The sequence below is a fragment of the Zonotrichia albicollis genome, chromosome 12, assembly GCF_047830755.1.
Source record: "Zonotrichia albicollis isolate bZonAlb1 chromosome 12, bZonAlb1.hap1, whole genome shotgun sequence".
Lineage (NCBI taxonomy): Eukaryota > Metazoa > Chordata > Aves > Passeriformes > Passerellidae > Zonotrichia > Zonotrichia albicollis.
The window spans coordinates 11402359-11408251 of NC_133830.1; positions in this window are offsets into that span (position 1 = coordinate 11402359).

Below are 5893 nucleotides of genomic sequence, written 5' to 3' on the forward strand. Positions count from 1 at the left end.
AACTACGCTTTCTATTTAAAAAATGTATTTTGGTTATTAGTTTTTAGTCTGCTCTACTTCTTCAGGATGATTCAAAAACATAAAGGCAAAAATCTCCACTTCCTACGTATAATGTATCAACTTTTTTTTTTCAATCATGACTTCAATTCCATCTCCTTAGTGAGGAGGCGAGAAAAATTATTCAGCTTAAGGAAAAGCATTTTATCAGTTATAAAGTTGTGGAAGTTTTAAATGGGTATCTTAGTGCAACTATTGGATTTGCAGCTCGCCTTTCTCCCTATCTGGGTCGAGGACGCCAGACTTAAAAATCTGGTCTTGACTTAGTTAAGGGTATCTCTGGTAGAAGGCTTTTGGTTTGTGGTGGGAGTTTTTGTTTAGGTTTTTTTCTGGTTTTTTTTTTAAAGATAGCTGAAATACAGAAAAATCTGTTTAGGACTGCAGGATGAAAAATTACCTCTGGGAGCTGCATTCATGGTTATTCTGAAACAGTGATTCCAGGGTTAAATTTATCATTTACAGGAGGCTTATGTTTTAATACATGTTTTTCCTTAGGATTTTCAAACTTAAAGATTGTTTTCCTTTGACAACCTTCCTCATCTTAGAAAGCTAGGATAACCAAATACTAAGCTTAACTAATTAAATCTTTAAAAGTTAGCAATTTCAGTCCAAGGATCAATGACATTATGGAGTTAAGACAAGCTCATTGTGCAGCTGTAGAATTTTCTCTATCTCCTTCTCTACCCTGTTTGTGATGAGGCAACTTCTTGAATGTTCATGGGTTGTCCCTGCAAGTAGGTATAAATTTGGTTATTTCAGACATGTACATACATGTACATAATCTGTGTAGACTCTGCACAGAGCACAAGACACAATTCCTTGCACACAAAACACGTTCAAAATGGCTAATTTGCAAAATACCCAGGATCCATTACTGTGGGTGACTTGATTTGAAACATTAGAAAAGGTGATAAGAAGTCGTGTTATGGAATCATTTATATATATTTCAAATGACTCCCACTTAAAGGAAAAAAGTCTTTATAATTAACACGACAGATAAGAGCAGCTGTGACACTTTAAATAAATGTGGATTTGATTTTAAAATAGAGTTTCAGATTCTGGGGATATGTTAAAGACAGAAAAAAAATTGTGTGCTCAGAGTTGAAATTAAGATATACTAGAGACCATCTTTAAAAACTAAGCAGGCTCACAGAACTCCCCTGTTTCTGATGGCCTTCAGCACAGAGCTCCTAGGAAGTGGGAAGGGGATTAATTTAATGAGAGCTGAAAAAGAGGCCCTATAAGGGAAAGTTTAGTGCTTCTTTTCCATGCCAATAACCATCCAAGGAGAAGACATCCAAAAATCTAGTTGTGGTGGAAGTAACTCTTGAGGACTGCTGCATCTTTACAGATTTTGAAATAAAATGTGGGTTCAGTTATGAGTTAGATGTTGGATAAAATGGACATTATGTTGGTCATTGGATGGAGGCTTGGCAACCAGTTCAGTGAATAGTTATGCTTAGTTATTGGATGTGTGATCCTAGGTCCTGTGTTGGGCTAAGTTCCTATGGCTCCTTCAAAGATACATGGGCAGGAGGTAGAGGAGGACAGCTGGGTAACAGAAAGACAGGAATATGTATTTCCCACCACCTGATCTGGGTGCAGAGCCCATGACCAAGATGAATTAAAAAATATGAATTTCTGCAGCACTGTCTTCTCATTTCTTAGGCAAAGCTGTATTAATTCAGAAGGAGTCTGCCTGAGCAAAAACTCTCCAGAGTCCAAAATATTTTGCAAAGAGTAAATATGGGAATTATTCACCTACCACAGAACAGCATCAGCCTCTGGGTGGAATGCAGGAGCTGTTTAACAATGCACAGAAACATTTCCCCAAAGTTTTGGACAGGAGTCGAAGGTTTCTGAATGCCCAATTGAAGATACAACTGGAAGAATCCAACAGTACAGGCCCCCTCCCTTACCTTGGTCCTGAATGGAAGGGTGAGCACCACCCACCTGAGTACCACACCACTTCCTCTAGGATCCTAAGAGATTTTTCTGGAGCTCACCCATCTGCCCCAGTCCTCCACATGAGATCTGGCAAATTAATTGCTCCAAGTGTCTGGGTAAGTACTGTAAAATGCTTCAATTTCAAAATAGAAATCATCTGCTTCATAAATGCCAAGGGCTTTCAACATGTCGTTTCTTGGTAAACAAAGAATTTCAGCACGACAATATCTTAGGATGTTGTTGGCCATATTTGTTCCCTCATGCGTATTGAGGCAAATGTGAACAAAGTTGCAGAGCTACCCCTTACATCCTCCTTCAGCTTGGGGTTTCCTCCCTGCTGTGCTGGAGATGAGGGGCTTGATCTGCACCCAGTCCCCAAAACTCCAGTTTCTGTGATGGTAAAGGGCAGGTGAAAGTTCTGCTTGTGCTTGGTTCTGCACAAAGTGTTGTATACTATGGCTAGGAAAAAACCCAAACAAAACAAAACACGTACTTTTTTTTTCTTTTGCGGATATTAGAACGCAATAAAAATATGTGTGTGCTTCCCCCCTCGCCCCCCCAGCTAAATTGATTACATCTGGTGACATGAAAAAAAATAGCCAAAATGTCAGACTGAGTCACACAGCCCCCTTGGGTGGTTATATTTATTTCAGCATTGAAGCACTCATCAAAACAATTTATCCTTGGCTCTTTGTCTCTGCCTTCCCATCCCTGTGCTTACAAACCCTTCTCTGTTCCCTAACACTTGTATTTAGCCCCAAGTCCCCTCCTTCCCCCAGTCTTTCCTTTCTCCATCTTTTTGTTCTCTGGCCTTGTTCTGTCCCTCTCCTTCCAATTTGTGATATCCACTCCAGCAAACCCTGTAATTTGCAATTCTCCACTTGGGATAGCAGGGGAAGCTGGAGCACAGAGACAAGGCTGGATGTTTGTAATGCTGTGTTGCCTACTTAGTGCCTAGTTACACATTACTTGGAGTGGAGTGATGTGATAAAACATGTGAGTGAACTCCCTGCTGCGGTTTCCATCCCTGCTGTGACCAGTGGAATGGGTGGGGTGGGACCATGCCCGCTGGGATGGACACAATTCCATCTCCAGCCTTACCTGCTATCCCTTGCTGCAATGGAGGAGGTGGATCTGCTGGCTCTCTTTTGATGGATCTTTGGTCTTGATTCACCTGTGTCCCCTGGATTTTCTGTGTGACAGGGAGCAGCACCAGAAGCATCTGTTTGATGAGAAAAGTCTGTGCTGCAGTGGGTAGGAAGAACTTCATTGCCAAGGACACCAAACCTCTCTTCCCAAACCTCCTGCCCAAATTGCAAAGAGAATGGCCATGTACATCTTGCTGTACATCTTTCTCCTAAATCCCATGGCAATCTGCTGTCAGGTTCTGCCAGCTTTCTTATCTTATGCCAACCACAGCTGCAGAAGACCTGGCACTCTGGGATCCTCATGGATGGAAGTGGCAGCAGAAAAACGTTTCTCTGTATTAACTCTATAATTAAAGGGCTGGTCTGGCAGGAACAGGGACTAAAGCCCTTATTTGCTCTCTCTTGGGCTGGTGGAATGCCCTGCACAGAAAGACACCTTTTTTTTTAAATTATTATTACTTCTACAGTGATAAATGATAGATGAAGAAGACAGGAATACCCTCCTGGGGACACCCTTGGCTGGAAGAGGACTTGAGACGCTCTTGGCACTGCTGTCCCTGAGCTCAATGCTCTCTGTTTCACCCATTGTGTCTCCAGCTCCCATCCTGGGCAGCAGGCTCCTGTTGTACAGTGCTACACATTTTTCTCCTGTGGTAAATCAGAGCCCCCCTGGGATCTGGTATTGTGCTTTTTTTGTTTTTTCCCCCAGGTATTTTTGTCTGTGAACCACAGAAAACTGAATAGGAGGAAATGAAGTGCAGATTGAGAACATGGTTGAGTGCACTTGCTAAAATAAAACATTGGGGGGGAGGGAGGGATTCTTTTATAATAGAAAATGAAGTGCGTTTACTTTTTATTGATGAAGTATTTAATTGTACAGAGGGTTTGAGAGGTGTTCTTAGCAGCATCTCAGACTGTGCCTGGACTAGAAATGCCAGTTGGTCTTTGGTACAAAAAACCAGGCTAGGTTAAATATTTTGTGCATGTGAAGGGCTAAGGGATGCCATGGGGTTTTTGGTGACATGCCACAGTTGTGCTAGGAGAGCCAGGGAACTCCAGTGATACCTTCTCAAACAGGACTAGATGCTAAGATGACACAAGACTTGTTGAGTGGATGTGTTTTGACAGCACAAGAGAATGTGCTGAACTCTGACCAGCGTGGTGTTTTGTCCTGGAGCTGTGCCACAGAGCCTTAGAGCCTGCCTGCCCTCTCTTATGCCTCTAGCTTATTTTCTTAAGCAAGTGCAGGGTGGAGAGGTAAGGCTGTGACCTTTTAGATTATTCTGTTATTCTATAAATACTGGATGGGTCCAGTGAGGCAGCTGGGGGTTTCTTATGAGCTTAAAATAATTCCATTAATTCAGATATCTAAAGGTAGCAACCTATAGTCATCAGTGACCTGGCACGATTTTTTGTGGGGGACAGACCACTAGAGTCCATGTCCCACCTCTGGAGCTGCCTTGCTCTCCCTGTGTTTTTGAATCTCTGTCTAAAAGTTTGTAAAAGTTTGTTTGATTCAGTGAAGGATGGTGAGGCTTCAGAAGCAGAAGAGACCATGAAGCTTGGAGTGTTCATGACAGGTCTGTGCACCTTTACAAGAAGCATGGGTACAATCAAGAGGTGTACTCATAATGAATGAAATGGGGTGACTTTTGTTTAGTCTTAGTTATATAAAGTGTCCAGTGAAGCTCTTAAGCACTCACCAAGGTCAGTGAGAACTAATCACCTTTACAACTCTTGCTTGGACCAGATCCTGGGTGTACAGAAATTGGACACACTGGCTGCTTTTCAGAGCCACCATTCTCTTTAGCCATGAGAGCTGATGGTGCCACACAGCACTGCCTCTGCTTGCAGGCGAGATGGAAGCTGGGGATCTCCTAGAAAATCTCTTCCACCTGTCCCTAAGGCCATGAACTAGAGCATGTAGGGTTGATCCAGGCTTTTTTTGCCTTTTCTATCTTGCTTATTTACATCAAGTCGCTAATTCCAAAATTCCTGTCTTGACAACACCTTAGCAAGGGACAACATCCAGTTATGCAGCCTCCAAATGGCACAGAGACCAACCCAGCAGAGGAGATCTCAGCTGCAAGGGAATTGCAACTTCCTTTGCCTTCCTTGGGGATAAAAGCCTCTCATCATCTTGTGAGCTGCCACAAGAAGAGCTGAACCCTGCCACATGGGAGTGGGCAGTCCCGATGCTGACCAGCATGACAACGGAAAGTGAAAGGGGAATTCAGGCAGAGAAGAAATTCTACAGGGGAGAATAGATGCAAGAAATTCCTAGGAATGTTACAGAAATCAACATTCCCCCTTTCTGCTCCTTCCAAACCAACCCACCTAAAAAATGCCGTTTTGTGGGCTATTTTGGAAAGGAGTCCATGCCTGGGGAATTTTTGGCTGATGCTTATGGCTTTTAGAAATTTCTGGGAGATCAGACGAATAGAAACAGGAACCAGATGGGACTTCTAGCTGCTGGAAAGAAAGGAAGAAAAAAAAAAAAGGGGGAGGGTGGGAAGGAATCTTTTCCTTATTTAAGATGTGAAAAGCACTTGTTCACTTTTGGGGAGTTTCCCCATCACCCTGGATTTCTTATTTTAAAGTAATTTACTCCAGTTCCATTGTATTCTCTTAGGACATTTATCTCTGTTCTTGTTATTGCTAGGAATTTTTCTTTCTTTTGCAACAAAACCCAGTTTATTTTTAGGAGAATTTAAGCCTTTGCTTTAATAGATAAAAAGAGA